Source organism: Rhipicephalus sanguineus, chromosome 11 (genome assembly GCF_013339695.2).
Source record: "Rhipicephalus sanguineus isolate Rsan-2018 chromosome 11, BIME_Rsan_1.4, whole genome shotgun sequence".
In the NCBI taxonomy this organism is placed as follows: domain Eukaryota; kingdom Metazoa; phylum Arthropoda; class Arachnida; order Ixodida; family Ixodidae; genus Rhipicephalus; species Rhipicephalus sanguineus.
Window position 1 is genome coordinate 36130646 of NC_051186.1, and position 17963 is coordinate 36148608.

Below are 17963 nucleotides of genomic sequence, written 5' to 3' on the forward strand. Positions count from 1 at the left end.
GCGCACCGTCATTGAAGCGAAAAGTATACAATCACTGCATACTGGCAGTTCTAACATATATGGAGCTGAAACACGGAGGATAAGAAAGCAACGAAAGAAAAAGTTGAGGATAACGCAGCGTGCAATGGAACGAAAAATTATAGGAGTAAAATTAAGATATCGGAGGACGCCCCGCCACGGTGGTCTAGTGGTTATGGCGCTCGACTGCTGACCCGAAGGTCGCGGGATCGAATCCCGGCCGCGGCGGCTGCATTTTCGATGGAGGCGAAAATGTTGGAGGCCCGTGTGCTTAGATTTAGGTGCACGTTAAAGAACCCCAGGTGGTCGAAATTTCCGGAGCCCTCCACTACGGCGTCTCTCATAATCATATCGTGGTTTTGGGACGTTAAACCCCAGATATTATTAAGATATCGGAGGACGGCAGAATTGGTCAGGGAACAAACAGGCGTAACTGATAATATCCTAGTTGACATCAAGCGAAAGAAATTGACCTGGGCTGGCCACGTAATGCGTAGAACAGACAACCGGTGGACAGTAAGAGCAACAGAATGGTTACCGAGGGATTGAAAACGCAGTCGAGGAAGGCACAGAGTTAGATGGGGTGACGAAATTAAGAAGCACTCCAACGGCTGTGATAACGTTAAGGCAGCATACCCACACGTCGGTTAACCTTCTTCAGTGTGATAACGACGTTGCCGGAACGCTTTTCGCCTCAGCGCACGAAAGAACGTCACATCACGAACTTCTCGTCCCACCGTGTTGGTGCACCAACGTGGCGGTTCTAGTGACGTCAATGCAAGCCATCTACATGTAGTGCGCTATACAGGGGCGCTCAATACGAGTTGCAACGCGGTGGTCATGGACGAAGGGGCCCCAAGCCTACACTGTAACTCAGGTAAACGTGAAATTGGTTTCGGAAATACGAGTAGTCGAAACGGTGTTTACGTCACTGATTGCTTTCTACGTCGGCACCACCGTGCAGTGTTGGCGCCATTTGACCACGGGCAGCATGCTGGAACTCGTATTGGGCGCGACTGTGCATCGTATTTAACCATACTCCAACAACAACGCAAACACTACGCCGACGGCCATATAAAGTTACGCGTTACCTTGCGACAGCTGCCGTTCAGAGAGTTCCCGCTTCAGTTTTTTTCTTTAAATTCCACAACGAAGGCGGACGGAGATCGGTGCACGCAACAGCGCGCACGCCCCAAACCCCCCTTGGCACGCAAGGCTTTGCCTCGCGGCAAGGACGACCGACGGAGCAGCCCCCCTCCCGTCAAGGAGCGCCACCACCCGAAGCCAAGCACGGACTCGATCGCAAAAGCAAGACGCACGTTTGAAACACGTGCGTCTGCTGCGACAACGGCGAGTCGCAAAGCTCCTTCCTGTTCAAACTGCCTGGACTCGCTCGCGGCGAAGCCGTCAGAGTGCACCGGATCGCTGCACCGCACTTTTTTTTCTTTCTCTATTTCTTTTTCTCTTACCCTACCTTCACTTTCGGCTTCGCTGCACCGCCATTTCTTCTTTTTAGATATTCACTTTCGGTTATTTCACTTTTTTTTTTTTAGATATTACTCTTCGCTTTCCCCGTCGCGTTCGTAACAACCGGAAGGTCGCACCGCAGTCCCACCGATCGCACAATGCGAGCGCGTCCTGTCTGTGTGTGTATCTGTACAGGCGTCGTCGCGGCATCGCAGCACACGCACGCACCATCCAGAGTTGCGTGCAGCGCAGACCTCGGACGGGAATGGCGTGGGACACGGCGGGTCAGTGAACCAAGGACGAACGAGTAGGCGGCACAGGCCGTATTCCGAGATGATCACTTTCGGCGACAGCGGCGATCTCCCTGCGTGACGCCCAATTTCGCGTGTCCAGCGACTGACGCGACTATATACTTACTTGCCCGCCTTTCCTCCATCATCCGATGAGCGCGCATCGAAAAGACATCGGCGGCAGCATTTCGATGGGGACGAAATAAAAATATACTACTACTGCTACTACTACTACTACTACTACTACTACTACTACTACTACTACTACTACTACTAATAATAATAATAATAATAATAATAATAATATAGCGATAGTCCAGCGAGCAAGGACTATCGCTGAGAGCTTACGCCCCCGACCCCCTGGTGGTTTAGCTCAGGCCAATAACCTCGCTGGATCCTACAATGACGTTTTACCATACCACACCATACCCACCGTGGACAGCCCCTATCATTACAACGCGGTTATGGAACGTAGAACGCGATAATTTAATTTTAATCACGAACACCGACTGCAGGGAGCCATCTGTAAATGCTGCAAATAAAAAATTATGCGGTCGATGCAGCGCTAATGTGGTTCTTGTGTAGGTCTCGGTGTAGTTCTAAACCCTGCGCTTAATGCAGTTCCACTACCGTGAAACTCGAGGAAGTGCGTAGCACGGAAAAGCCAGCGATTGCCTGGGCAATCACGCGCTTGCCGAGGCGGTGGCGCCCTCTCTTGCGCGGCGCGGTCCACAACCGGACGTTTGAGAAGCGTTTTTCGCGATTTTAGGTAAACTACTACGATTCATTCTTGGTTATTTCTGCAGTTTATATTATTTTAGACATTGTTAGTTTATTTTGCACTGGTTTTGAGCATTGTTAGGCTTGTTTTAGGCCCGCATTGACCACTGCGTGACCATGCGACACGAGACAGTGGATGGACTACAAGCCGGGCCCCTAAAGTGGTACGCACTTAGAAGTTAGAACTTCGTTTCCAACCACGTGCATTCACCTCGGAACCTAGAGCGAGAGGGAGACGGCGAGTAAGAGAGGCCACGTGACGGCCGTCGGGTCACGTGGCAGCCACGATAAGTGTGGCTAGAATCGTGGCCACCCTAGCCCACGATGCACGCAACTAAATGCAAACCGCTGCAGGCACGGAGAAAGTATACAAAAGAGCCGAGAGGCGTGGGTGTTGAATAGCGGCGCGTGAGTCATCGCGCGTCTCGCAAACGGCTGCACAGCAGAGTGCAGCCTTCTTTTTTCTTTCTTTTTTTTTCTTTGCTTTAATGCATACAGCGTCCATGCGCGTCTCCCGCACAAGGTACACCTTCCAGCAACCACGCCACACTCGCAGCAGAGTCGGCGAAAGGGAACAACGCACGCGGCAGGCAGTCGTGAATAATAAAGGAATAAACGAATAAATAAATGATCCTCGGTCACGGTACGATGAGAACAGCGACTACCTTTTTCCAGGAAGGTAAAAAAAAAACAGAAATAAAAGGACGCCAGTGGAGTAGCAATATATAGCTTCTGAAACAGGGCGTTTCGCAGTTTCACACGCACGCCGCGTCAGTTTGCGTCACCGCCACGCCCCCTGACAGGTCTAATATTCTCGAACTACGAAGAGATATTGACGCTATAGACATAGGCATACGCAGGGTTCTCCATAAGGTGGGGAGGGGGGATTGCACCGCACCGCAGTTTCACACACACACACACACACACACACACACACACACACACACACACACACACACACACACACACACACACACACACACACACACACACACACACACACACACACACACACACACACACACACACACACACACACACACACACACACACACACACACACACACACACACACACTTTATAACGCCACCGATAGGAGTCAAAGTAAAGCCAGCGCGTGTCATCTGTACACAATGAAGGAGAGACGAGAACGAGGGCAAACGCTGACGTCATCGCCCTAGAAATGGCTAGACGACCTCAGGGTCCCGCGTTATCGGCCCGCGGAGACAGCGGTCGTGTCAGGAGGCGTGGATCTTCGTGATCTATCTCGGTACATCTTTTTAATGTATTTATTTGTTTCACAATACGTACGATTGTCGTGGCGCAAGAGACTATAAAGGCGACGCTGAGAGTCAACCGACTAAGCCTCTAGCCTACAGGCGAGTCAGCGCTATAAATAATGGAGAGCCAGTGTTAAAAGGGATCACACTCGTTACACGGGGAGATTTCATTTCGGTGCAGGCATTCGTTTGCGTTCGCTGCAGCTCTCGGCTGCATGAACTGAACGTGCGTGCGGGCACGCGTTGCACGCCGCCGTCCTCCGCCCCGGTGAACTTCATTCGGCCAGCAGTCAGTCGGCAATCTCGGAGGCCACGCTCCAGTCTCCTTTCGCGGCGCCGTCCTTGCTGCGCAGGTCGTGGTACAGCAAGACGAGAACGTCGGCGATGGGTCGAGCTGATATCCAAACGAGGCCAGGCCAGAGCCATTATCACAGACGCTGACGGAGAGCACTCGCGAATGCAGCGTCGAAGATGATGATGACGGCCCGAACACGTGCTATGCAACAAGGGGCGCTGCAGGATAGACGAGGAGATGAGAGATAGAAGCGTGCGCCTACGTGATGCGGCGGTGACTGGCCCCTGCCCGAGTGCGTGTTGGTGAAATGCGCACATAGATGTGCATGTTCATTTTGCAGCAGCAGCGAATGAACAACAGTCACAGAAATACAGATCCGCATCTGGGACCGTATTCTGAGTTGGAGGTATCTCAATAAAAATATTCAGGGGGACCTTTATGAATTGGCCTCAGACGAGCCTCGTAGTCGATTCTGTCGATCCACCCGCTCCCGACAGCTTTCTGCACATAGCGTGGTTTTGCACTGCCTCCGGGGTACAGAAGCATCGCAAGCTTCTACACCTCGCGTGCCTCCTGGACCGGCCAACCTATGACCAAGCGACGTCATCATGTGACGTCACATTGACGCTGCATTACATCATGAATTTTGACTATCCGTGGGCATCATGATAACGTAATCTGGTGACGTAATCACGTGATTATTATTTTATTTTTTTTGCATCCCTCGTGTTGACCGTCGATACCGCCGAGGGTCAATTTTCGTGTTTGATGAGGCATCTAAAAGGCTCTCGCCTTAGTATCACGTACAGTGCGCGCTGATTGGCTAGTTGAGGGAAGGCGAGCAAGTATAGTCGCTTGAGTCGCTGGACGCGCGAGATTCTTAGAGTGTGTTTATTAAGATCGCGTGTCTTTCACTTACGCGTCCCGCACTTTCAGGTCACGAACGACGCGCGCGCTATAAGCGTGAAATAATAATAATAATAATAATAATAATAATAATAATAATAATAATAATAATAATAATAATAATAATAATAATCGACAGGCAGCCTTCAATTTAGACATCCGGCATGTTCTAAAGCGCGCTAACAATAAGTACTGTGCAATTGGACCGAATGTAGTGACAAACTGCGTTCCTCAGACCTCTACAGTCGTCTCCAAACTTTTGGCGCCGACTGTACAAAACACACCCGGTGCATGCGAAGTCGACAGAGCTCTCGTGCCAACGGGCCAGTCGGTCGGACCACCCGCTCTTATCACATCCATCGCTAAGAGCCGAGTGTTTACGCAGCAGCGCGGCGGTGGGACGACTCGCGAAGCGTGTTCCGCGAGCGCCGTGCAAACGACGACGCGTCAACGACAGGAGGCAAGGGACAGATAGAGAGCCGAGGGATCGCGCCACTGAAAAGAGAGAGCAGGCTTGGAAGTGAGCTAACCAACATAGAAAAACAAAAACGAGTACGCGTGTGCGCGCGTACACACACACACACACACACACACACACACACACACACACACAGCGCTGTACTACGAGAACGCTAAGACGCGTAAGTGAAGGACTGAAACAATAATAAGCGTAGGATTCTCTATGTCGAAAACATACACGTCTGTAGACAAATGGAGAGGGAGGGGGGGGGGGGAGCGTGTACGCCACCTTCACCTCTGACTCGCCACCTTTTAGCACTGAAAATAGCCCACAGACCTATCTGCCATGGGACAGCAGATTCTCCGTTCCTTCTCTCCTCTTTCCTAGCAATACAATAATAGCAGCAGTTTTTCGTGCCAAAACCACGATATGATTATGAGGCCCAAGCCGTAGTCGGACGGGATTCCTGATTAAATTGCGACCACCCACGGTTCTTTAAAGTGACCTAAACCTGAGCACGCGCGTAGAGATGATGATGATGATATATGGTGTTTATAGGCGCAAGGGCCACTTAATGGTCAAAGAGCGCCAGGACATGACGTGGGATGTGATCAATGATGATGTGAAGTGGCTGTATACAGGGGCCTAAAATTCCGCGCGCTAAAGGCCGGTAAAACATATACGTATTAAAATCATGAGAGTGACGGGAAAGGTGTGCAGTGAGGATCAATGCCAAGTGGTCGTGATAGTAAAACTACGGAGAGATGGCATCAGCACTCGGAATACCTCGTAAACAGCGCGCAGAGAGGCTAGAAGTAACACGGGTGATTCTTTGCATTTTTGCCCCCGTCAAAATGCGATCACCCCGGCCGGGAATCGAACCCGCGCCCTCGCGCTCAGCAACGCCACACCGGAGCTACCACGGCGGGCCCATGCACTTTCTAGCGAAGAACGTCGACCAGGCCAAAGCTATCGCTCCTCAACGCTACGCGTGGACAAATAATCGCGAACATGCATGCTGGCGGCGGCACGGTTTACACTCCGCGGCACAAGCATCATCTCGCGCCTCGCTGCAGCCTTGCCCCATCAGCCGGCCAACAAAACACGCAGCACGCGCGCACAAGCCTCCATCTCGGTCAACCGGAACGCCTCGGAGGGAGGGAGTCCTCCTGCACATGCAGCCCCGGCTGTCGCGCGCTTCTCGCTTGTTCCGAGCTAGAAAAACTCTTTGCTCTCGACGGCGGCTTCTTATCGCGCGCCGAGCCACTTTTCTCGCGATGTTGGCTCGAGCGAGCAAGAAGAAAGGCGTCGGGGCAGAAGAAGAAGAACGAAACGCGAAAGACAAGGTTATCTCTATCTCACGGTGAAGGACAAGCTACGCTGAAAGGCTGCACTTTGATCCGTGTATAGTTAACCTGAAACAGACGAGCTCTTCACAACAAAGCAGTATAAGGCTAGGTTCTAGTGGATCTAGCGTTTTTTGCTTCGATTCGACTAATCCAGCGTTTTTGCTTCGAAAGAAATGCTCATGGCTTGGAAGTAAACACAAAGGTGTATGATTTCGCCGACGTGGCAGCATGACGTGAACAATTTTGCCTCGAAGACAAGACCACTTGCATTCTTAAATACGCTGTGCCTCTCTCATGGGGATCAATAGGTGGGCTAGTTGGTACATATTCGTTCAGCGAACTGGGAGCGCGGGAACAGACAGAGCGCTCGTGTTGTGTAGTTCTTCGTCGTCCTTGGTCGGTTCTCGCGATCCCAGTTCGCTGAATCTCTCATGGAGAGCCGTGGGGAGTCATTACATTTTTTTCAGTTATCTTGGTCGGTGTATGTTTTTGCGATTCTCAACAGGTACAGAAACGCTAACCTGTGAATATCAAGCGGGGAGTGGGGGATGTAGTATGAGTATTTTTATTAGTGTTTTTCGCTAATGGCTAATTGATCGGACGGATCACGGCTCAAAGGCCCTAGGTCACCCAATCGATATTCTCGACCGCGCAGGCATTCATTCCAATGGGCGCATGTGTTATGGCACAACCTGCGCGAGTGATTACGAAAGCGTGCGTATTACAATGCGGTGGCATGACGACCGATTTGTTGTACTCTGATAAAGTGTTTTGCAACCCGCCTCGTTACACTGTGAGTCAACCCAAAAAGGCTATGCAATCTATAGATCTTCGAATAACACCGCCCGCACACTTTTTGCGAAAGCCACCACACGATACCTGCCTGGAAGACCACAGCAGGCGCAAAGTGCGATAGCTGCAATAAATTACCTTGCTTTGAAAGTAAAGGCTTCAATAGGCCTAGTTCAACGCATTCAGTGCATCCCTTATGCATAACCACTAGACCACCGTGGAGGGTGACGTCATGGAGACGTCATCACGTGATTTTTGCATCGCTCGTGTTGGCGCCGCCTCCGACGGTCACTTTTCCCGTTTGATGAGGCAGAGGCATCTAAGGTTCTCGCCTTAATACTGGCCTCCGAGATTACCGCCGCGCAGATTCCTCCCGCACAATCGTCATGAGCACCATCTCGAAGGCCAGGTGGGGCGCAATACGCACCATATATCGGCCAGTAAACGCAGCAATGCTACACACCGTTACGCAAACGGTAGTCCTTGCGGAGGAAAAGATGACCTACTAGCCTGGCAGTGGGCGGCCAATCAATTCATAACGCGAGAAAGAAAGAAGAAAAAAAAAATTGGGACGGCGCGTGCCCGACTTATCAGAGGCGAGATCGTGTCACGTCGAAAGAGTCCAGTTTCACCTCTACAGAGTATTACGACGAAAAAAAAGAAAAAGAAAAGAAAAATTTCTAGACCGCCTTGTAGGGCTTGGGCGATGAAAGTAATTAATGACAAAATCGCGTAACCATTATGTCAACAACGGTACACAGTGTCGACGGTTGTCGGGGTTTAACGTCCCAAAACTACGATATGATTATGAGGGACGCCGTAGTGGAGGGCTCCGGAAATTTTGACCATCTCGGGTTCTTTAACGTGCACTTATAAATAGTAAGTACACGGATTTCTATAGCCCATCGCCTCCATCCAAATGCGGCCGCCGAGGCCGGGATTCGATCCTGCGACCTGCGAGTCAGCAGTCGAGCACCGTAACCTCTAGACCACCGTGGCGGGTAACGAAAGTAATCAACGACAAATTCGCGTAACCATTATTTCAACAACGATAAACCGTGCCGAGGTTAGTGTCTGCATAACATGGCGCTCTGTGCGTACGTGTATAACAAGAATTTACGGGATGCATTTTGAGCGCACGGTGAAATGATTTTTTTTTCTCACTAGTACATCTAAAATAATTTGCCCTTTATTGACCTATTAAAGCGCAGCTCTTGGTATGGTATTCTCTGAGCTGCCTATGCATGCTCGCCTTTACCCCCCCCCCCCCTTTTGCCCCTTCCCCGAGATGACTTTGAATTGCTTTGAATACATACAGCATTAATTATTATTACGACAGTACAATTAAGCTATACTGCGTGCCAGCCAAGGCCTCAGGGGCGTGAAAGGTACACGCTGAAGGGCACGCGCAACCTAAGAAAAAATGTAATCTACGCCCACAGAACTGGAGCGCGCCTGCCCTTCCAAGGCGAAAGACAGTCGCGCTAGTTGGCTTCCGCTCGAACCATAAGTAAGTTTTCTAGGCTAATGTAAATACTAAGCACATTTTTAGTTAAAGGTTCGTCGTTACTACGTGAAACATTATGTTTGGCTGAGCAGTGATGTTAGGATCCCTGACGAAATTTGCCACAACGTTCTTGATTCTGACCTAAAACCAGCGACACAAACGTGGGCTTGCATGGGAATGTCAGCTATCAGAATCACTCGGTGAGCGCTTGACATCACGAATATGACAAATTGCGATTGGACGGAGCACTTGTGCAAATTCTCTGTGGTTGGGACGGCGACGATCGTAGACGAAGCTGACATTTCTTTCTTAGGTTGGAACCGAGAATAGAAAATTCTAATGAGGCTAACCACCTCCTTTTGTCTTGACTGCGGGCAATGCGTTGTACTGCGCAAAAAAATGAATAAGTGAAATAGACGAACGTTCGCCGCGTCACCACCAGCACGAAACGTCGACTACATTATTGGCCAAGAGATGCAATTATAATTTCACACAAGGAAATAAAGAAAGAATGAGCAACGAAAGCTCGCACAGTGAGGCAAGCTTTTAAAAAAGAAGCGATGCACGGGGCTTCCCGCAGTGCTTGGCAAAACGAGGTTTGCAGCCGACGACACGAAAATGACATTTGCGTCGCGCTGCAGACGAAAGCCGATTTGCAAAGCAACAGGCCTTCGCTCGCCGTCACCGCTCTCAAGCGCAAAGGCATTTGTGTGAGAAAATAAAAATAAAAGAAACAGCGTGACCGGGGAGGAGCGCTTGGCGACATCCATGCAAACACTGCCTTCCCGCCTTTCTGCGCGCGTCGCAACGCGATTTCGCTGCCCACTTGCAACCTGTCGGAGTTGCTTACGTTAAAGGAGTACTGACACGATTTTGAGACATCGCTAAATTGACATTTTACGTTTACTTAGTATGCAGTGTTTACGCTCTCCACACACACGAGTCGGAAACGCGTATAAAATATTTTACTTTGATTTTAAAGTTTTCGCAGCTGAGCATCGGCAAGCCAGCCCCACCGCAATGGACATTATCCCGACGAGTCAACACAGTTCCACTGAGTTTGCGAACTCTGCGTCCTCCATGCAGCCTAAATCGCAGAAATCACTGTCGGGATCACTGGACGATAATTCACTCATCGTTGTTCGCTTGCGCCACGAGCAGATGAAGGATCTGCCGCTAGTACGTCGCGGGTTGCCGTCTCCCCGTGACGTCACACGTCGCTGAGAAGCCGCCCCCTCGATATCGAAACCGAAAGTGTTGTTTTTAAGGTAGCGGTATTAAAAATATATTCGATGCATTCCCAAGCACCACGATATACTCTTTGTGGTGTTCTCGACACCAGTGTTTTTATTTAGAGCGACAATCCGAAAATGTTTAAAATTCGTGTCAGTACTCCTTTGAAACAGCCGTGCAAAAGCCAAACTTCTAAACTGTGTGCAACCACTTCAGTACACACTTTAGATGTTTAAGCAAACACGGAAGACAGTAGTTCCGCGTTCCAACAGAAAGTTCCGTTTGTTTTCGTTCAACACACACCGCGATAACAGCTGCGGCTACTGCACAGGCAAACAACAATATACTATCGGACTATCTTCCCGAATCTTAGCTACCGGAAAGATATATTCCATTAAGATAATTACGAGCGCGCGTTGTAAACATCAGCTTCTGTCTTTGTTCTACTCCCTGCTAATCCTTTGCGCTGACTGGGCGGACTGCGCGATAAAGGCCTCTGCGGCAAAAAGCGAGCCAACGATATAAGACCGCAAAGGGTTTCGATTATCACAATCCAGCGACCAACTGTAAATCACAAAGCCTTTGAAACGGACATTTTCCTGATTTTCTCTTTTCTTTTTTGCGTCAAATGAAAAGACAAGCCCTCGAGAGCTTAGAAAATGCACTCGGAAGCCTGAGTGCGCCCTGCAAAATTAATTACAACGTGCTTTTAGAAACTAGTTTCGGTTCCTCCTGCACCCTGACGTCACGACACGGTATGAGCTTCTCGTCACGTGCTCGCGCGAGATATCGTGACGTATCCACGGACGATCCACTCCGTGGCTGCGCTGGTGGCGCACAAGAGGCCATATTGTATTTTTTTCGGTACCTGACGTCATCACAACTAGACATATTGTTGGTAAAATCACTATGATTGATAGCCTGGCGACACGCCAGTGTCATTGTCAGTAGGTGCGGCATGCCAAAATTGACTCTAAAATCAAAATGAAATATCACCATTTCCTGAGCTTCACACTTGCTCAGAGCCGTCTCTGTGTACAGGAGATTTGTATGGCAGCGTAAACTCGGCTTTGAAAATCGGTGTCAGTACCCCTTTAACGTCCCATATTTCACGCTGTTTTCGCTCATTTGATATGGCTCCTTTCCGTGGTGTACAAGTCCAGAAATAGTTTTCAGGTTTCGTTACGTTTAGAAAATACAGCAGCACTGTTGTATTGCTGATCAATGAGACATAGCATCGCGTTGATGACGCCAATCTATGACGTCACGGGAAGCTGACGCCGAAATCCTATCGTCACTGGCCGCATGTTGTATTTTTTACACCCGGAAATCTACGGTGTTTTGCATACAACGTGCGTACGCAGTAACTTCTCAGAGTAGAACCAACGCTCGTGCTGTTTTTTTTTTTCTTTTCTTTTCTTGCTCGTGTCTTTAGCGAGCTGTTTTCTTCGATGAATCACGTGCAGTTTGTGAGTACAATCGTCTTTGTGGCGTCTTAGGTACAGCTGTATCCGATACAGATACAGAGTGTAATTTTGTTGCTTTTCAGCTCCAGGTAACCCTTGCCAAAAGGTATAATATCCAGTGTTTTTACGTGCCAAAACCACGATATGATTACGACGGAAGCCGTAGTGGAGGGCTCCGGAAATTTTGACCATATGGTGTTCCTTAACGTGCACTGACATTGCACAGGACACGGGCCTAGCATTTCGCCTCCATCGAAAGGCGACCGACATCGAACCCGCGACTTTCGGGTCAGTAGCCAAGCGCCGTAACCACTGTACAACGCTGTTGGTTAGCACACAGTTGATTCGAGGATAGCTATCTGCTCCTAGCAGCATCTTACAGGGGTGTAGGCAAAAATATTTTTTCGGGGTTTCTCGAGAGGATGAGGTGGGTGGGGGGGGGGGGGGGGTCTACCATCGTTCTTATGTATGTTCGTGCGTGTTTGTATGCATGCGTGTATATATACACAATTATGAAAAGGCACCACGAAGTGCGACAAAATCACGGAGCAACACACGAAACACGAGCGCCGAGCATCGGGCGCGTAATTCGAAGGTTGTGGGTTCGGATCCCACCGACGGAAAGGGTGATTTTTTTTTTTTGTCCATTTTAGTTCATTTCAACTTAAGTCAGGCACGTAGCCAGGATTTTTTTTCGGGGGGGGGCCCAAGGCCTAATTTTTCGAAAGACAATCTTTCCATGGCAAAAACAAAAAAAGTACCCTGGGAATATATAGGGCTGGAAAAATTTCGGGGGGGGGGGCCCGGGCCCCCCGGGCCCCCCCCTTGCCTACGTGCCTGACTTAAGTCATTATTATTACACTACAGTCAAAGACAACACATAATCTCGCCTATGCTATCCTCTGCTAAATTGTCTGTTGGATTCATTCAGTTGTGTCTAACAAAGAAACGAGCCCCTCCAAAAAAAAGTTCCGATTTCGTTAATACATCGCGGAAGAACACACTCCAAAGGCAAGACACTGCGCGGCTTCCCCCGGTTAACAGAACTGCACCGTTCTTGCAAGACAAACGCCAACAAGGCGCAGCTGGGTTCGGCGACAAGGCGCGTGAAGGGGCAAAAATATAAATAAAAGAAACGGGAGCGAAATGAAGCAGGGCGTCGAACCTGCTGGTAGTCGGCGGTTAGTCAAAGCCGAGATCAACGAACCCACGCATACTACGTCACACAGTACGCAGCTAGTAGAGGCGCGTACTTATACACTCCAATGCCTTGGCCGGCTGCTTTGCAGTGTTTCATTTGCCTTCGCCGTCTTCCCACACACCCGACGACACCGAAATGCAAAGCGAGCCGCAGAACGGCCTACGCAAAGCGAATGCCGACGCTGCTATGTGCCTCGTCAAGGGTTATGCGTGGCGGCAACAGATCTTTTGATGCCTCCCCGGCGAGCCGTAATAGACCATTGTTCGGCGCCACCGCGTCGCGACTGGAAACGTCGATTAAATGTACTGCGCTGCACCTAATTTTTATTTATTTGTACGTACTGCAGCCCTCTGGTATGTATACGGCCACGTCCGCTGGATGGAAACGCACACCAGCGGCAGTGGCATGGCTGTAGCAGGAGTGGTAACGGTTTAAGCTAGCATAAAGAGGATAAAAATTAAGATAATTATTTATTGTAGGGATTTTTACGTTCCCAAAACCACGATATGATCATGACAGACGCCGTATAGTGGAGGGCTCTGGAAATTTCGGCCAGCTGGGGTTCTTTAACGTGCATCTAAATCTAAGCCCACGGGCCTCTATCATTTTGTCTCTTCGCGGGATCGCTGAGATAAGCAGTAACATTAGTAGAGTGCACTATAAGTGAACACAAGCAGACAAGAAAAAAGACATTACAGGTAAAGCGAATTACGTACTCGAAAGTTACGGCGACTACGAACTCGTTCAATGATGAGGAACCATATAATGTCGGCCGAGAGTCCCGACACTGCACTCCAAGAACTGTTTGTTTGACATATCTTTATACTCTTGATTACTTTTGTCAATTTTCATTAGTTTATTAAACAAAATGACATGACCACATCATCACTCTCGGCCGAAACGGCCCTGTGCACCAGGCATATCTGGTTGCCTCGTTTTCCAGTTGTGAAATATCATTATATATGATTTTAACACACATCAAGTCACGATTTGGAAGCTCTTCCTGTCACGGGCTAAAAACCGGCATGGTCGACGAGATTGCAGCAAATGACGTTTCGTCTCAGGACTGCCTTCATATATCAGTTTCAAGGCCCGTATATGAATATTCTTGAACAGGGGGTGTCGCTGGAGCCGACGTTTCGGCCCTAGCGGCATTGTCTTCTTTAGTGCAGCACCCTTGTTGCTGCCTTGAAGGAGTCAAGACGTTGCCTCCAGCGACACAAGGTAGCAGTTAAGGAAAAGTTGGTAAACCACAACGTTCTGGGTGTTCAGCGCAACTCAGAGTAAAAGGAAGCAGGGAAGGGGTAGAATGGGGGACAAGATGACAGGGTGAGCGCTAAGAGATGGACGTTAGCGCTCACGCTGTAGTCTTGTCCCCCCTTCTACCCCTACCTCTGTTTCATATTACTGTTTTGAGTAGCGCTAAACACTCAGAACGTTCAGCGACACACGTTCAAGGATATTTATCTCTTCAAGCGTCCATGTTCTCCTGAGCTTCTCCCTTGTTAAGACTCGTATATTGTAACAGATGATAACGATAACGTAGGTGTGGTCAGTATCGTTACAGCGGGTAGTGTTATGGAGTGTTGGGGAGTAGGGTAGGCGGGCGGGGGTAGATCACCCCCCTCTCCGCCTTTGCCTACCCCCTTGACAGGTAAAATGGTCACTAGCAATTTCATACATTTAATGGGGTTTAGCGCGAATGATACGACATACAAACACCAGCAAGTCCACGTCGCTCGCTACCCGAGTAGTTTCAGTTTCGTTCACACGTACAACCATCCCAAGAACTGTACGATCAAAGTTTCTCCCCGCTTAGGCAATGCTCGTGAAACGCAGAGTAAGATCGTCTCGGACTTGTGCCGATGTTTGCTCACAGGCGTGCGGGCAATCGCAATGACGTGATTGATAAGAGCCACGTCCGAATGTCCTTCGGGACAAGGCGCAACGGCAGCGACTCGGCTATATTTCGTTATTTTGCAAGGCGCGATATATTTCTTTCCAGACAACGAATGTCGTTCGGAGATAAGCTCGCTCGCTCGCGACGGCTACAAATCACCGGCCCAATCAACCACGTCTACGATCCATCGCCTTGTCACAGACTACTCTTGTCGATGCTGCCAGACAGGAGAAAAAGAGCTTCTCTCGGCGCCACGACAGCATTCACGAAAAAGAGAGAGATCCGCAACGTCGGCACAACATCCCGCACGAAACGGCGAGAAAAAAACCAAAAAGAAGTAAACAGAAGACATCGTGCACGTCAGCCGAGCAACAGCCGCAGTGGCGTTTGAATGCTACGGCGTGCAAACAGCGGCCTTGCGGAGCCTTCGCGGCGTGTTTGTCACACAACGGCTGGCTGGACCGCGAGCGAGAACACGGGGGTTGTTCCGAAAAAAAAAAAGTACAAAAGAAAGAAACGGGTTGCTACGCGACAGCCCAGCTAGCGGTGGCAGCTCACGGAGACACGTTCACGAGGCGGTAGCAGAGTTGAAGCTATGAAACATCGAGAGCGAGGCAATTTCTCGATCCGGTTTTTTTAGCCGGCGTCTAACGGCAGCGATTGGGGCGTTATGAAAATGCAACCGACCGCTCCGCGTCTTGTTGATAGCGTTGCTGCAGACGACAACAAATATGCCCACGAGCTAGCACCGGTCCCGCAGAATAGGGCCAGGGTAGGGGCCTGCCTCCATCGACAAAAGAGCGCGCGGCTCGCTTTACAAAACATCAAGTGGCCCGCACAACGATCCCTCCGCGAACGGGGCTCAAAAGTTGTTGCTTGCTTAGGCCTGAAAGCCGCACTCACCTCAAATGCTGCCGGGTTCCGAACCGGGCTCTCTCTACCGTCGTTGCACACCACTTCACTAGCGTGTCGTCGAAACTCCGTGGCGTTGCACCGCCGGCGACACCGTGGTGTAGTAATCCAGTCGTCGTCGGAGTGTCCAGCCGCTCATAATCCTTTCGCACGCGGTCGTGGTCTCGTTGTCGGTGTGGCCCTAGCGTCCGCGACGGCGAAGCTGCCACGGCCTGTAGCCTTGTGCATCAAGCCTCTCAGTCGTACCGCTGAGCTGCACAACCACGCACACCACAAACACCGAACAACCAAGCAGCGCCCCAGAGGCAGGCTTCTCCCCGAGTACCCGATCCTATTCCTCGCAAAAATCGCGTCAGCGCCAGCGAGCGCACAGCATGCAGCGCACCAGAGTTCTTCAATCATAGCAGTTGCGAAACTGCGTTCCTAAATTCAAACATGTTCATGACCAATTTTGTGAAAGCTTGAAAGTTGTCTCGCCATCTGGGAGCAAACATACAAAACACTACATTACTACGGCTTTGCTCCTGCGTGTTCTTTTCGCAAGCTGCTCAACGCCGCACGCAACGCTGGCGTTGTTGCGAGCGTTTATCAGTTTATTTTTTAGTCGACAGATGACGCGACATTCAGCACGTCCTCGCGATTTTGGCCAATGGCGAGTTTGGGTTTTGCAACTCGTATGATTGAATAACCCGGTGCCGCACAACCGCTTACGTCAGTTGCCGACCGGCTGGGACTAGTGTCGCCATCTTTGCGGCGTTGCCGAAAGCTCGTCAGCCGCAGCACGGCCACCTGGATCGGGGCGCGCGGCGGTGTTGCTCCGGCCGTCCCATTCGGACGGAGGAGGCGTAATTGCAGAAAGGGGCGTGACCGCTCCTTTCGCCGCACCGCGGCGCGCGCCTACTACCCCTCCATTCCTTTGCGCTCTATGCGGGAAGGTTTGCGGCGCCTTCAAGATATCGCTGTAGAGTAACCGTGAGTTAGCATAGCACTTCCCCCACCCTCACAAAAAGCGCATAAAAGGATGAATGGCGGCTATCGCTATATTCTTTATTTTTTTTGTGTGTGTGCGCCAGTCCTTGTCGTGATGATGGTGACCGAAGCGAAAACACCCGCGAGTCACATTTCAAGAAAATTGTTTTGGTGTTCTTAAGTGCAGCATATCAGTAAAAAGTATACATGCGAAGGAAAGCACGAGATTTATTAAAAACCCCTTTTTTTCTGAGTGCTTCCAGAATAGGGGAAACGATCCGAAGGTTGGTTCCGCTGCTTAAAGGAGGTTGGCGGATTTCCCTTGGGATGCTGCGGCCTTGAGTGCGCGAGCTTTACCTGCTGGAAGGAATGCCACTTTGGCGTCGAGGCAACGTAATCTTTCTTGGTGTTGACTTACAGTAAGGCACGCAGCCGTACGGCACGTTTCTGAAAAACACGGTAAATGAGGCAAGCGAGTGAAAAACTCGCAGCTACAGCTAACAGGCGTAACCTCGTGGTACGCAGACTAAAAACAAATTACTTGCCTGAAGTCAATGTGGTATGACAATGTGAAACATCTAAAGAGAGAAAACGTATATTGACGTCTTTTTTTATTGTGAAAAAGTCGCAGCTACAGCTAACAGGCGTAACCTCGTGGAACGCAGACTAAAAAACAAATTACTTGCCTGAAGTCAATGTGGTATGACAATGTGAAACATCTAAAGAGAGAAAACTTATATTCACGTCTTTCTTTTATTGTGTGTTACGTATTAACACGTTAATTAGTGCAGACCGTTAGAGGCGTTTATTTCCGTCTTACATGTGCACTCTGCCCGTAATTAATTCAGATAGAGTTAAACGCCTCTATAAACTGCCCGTTCACATTAAATACGACACGCAACAACACACCAGAAAAACAATTGATGCGTTTTGTTAGAACACGCACAAAAAATAAGAAAAAAAAAGCAGAGCAATACTAGCGAGAAACGTCCGCAACCGACCTACGGCCGTCGGTAAATCGACGCTTATGTAACGTCGGGCCTTGGTCAACCCGCGAGCGGCATGCACTCGGCATCGTCGGCCACGGTGGACGGGCCTACATCGGGTGCCGACGCAGGCCCACATGAGGCCAATGTCA

At 49.9% G+C, this 17963-nt stretch overlaps 1 protein-coding gene across 1 annotated transcript in view; it reads right to left on the bottom strand.

Moving 5' to 3' along the window:
- Window positions 1-16199, bottom strand: part of LOC119373457 (protein numb) — a 114965-nt gene extending 98766 nt beyond the window's left edge. Inside the window, exon 1 of the mRNA XM_037643487.2 lies at window positions 15848-16199. The gene's annotated coding sequence lies outside the window, so the exon portion shown is untranslated. The remainder of the gene's footprint in view (window positions 1-15847) is intronic.
- Between the last annotated feature and the right edge of the window lie 1764 nt (window positions 16200-17963).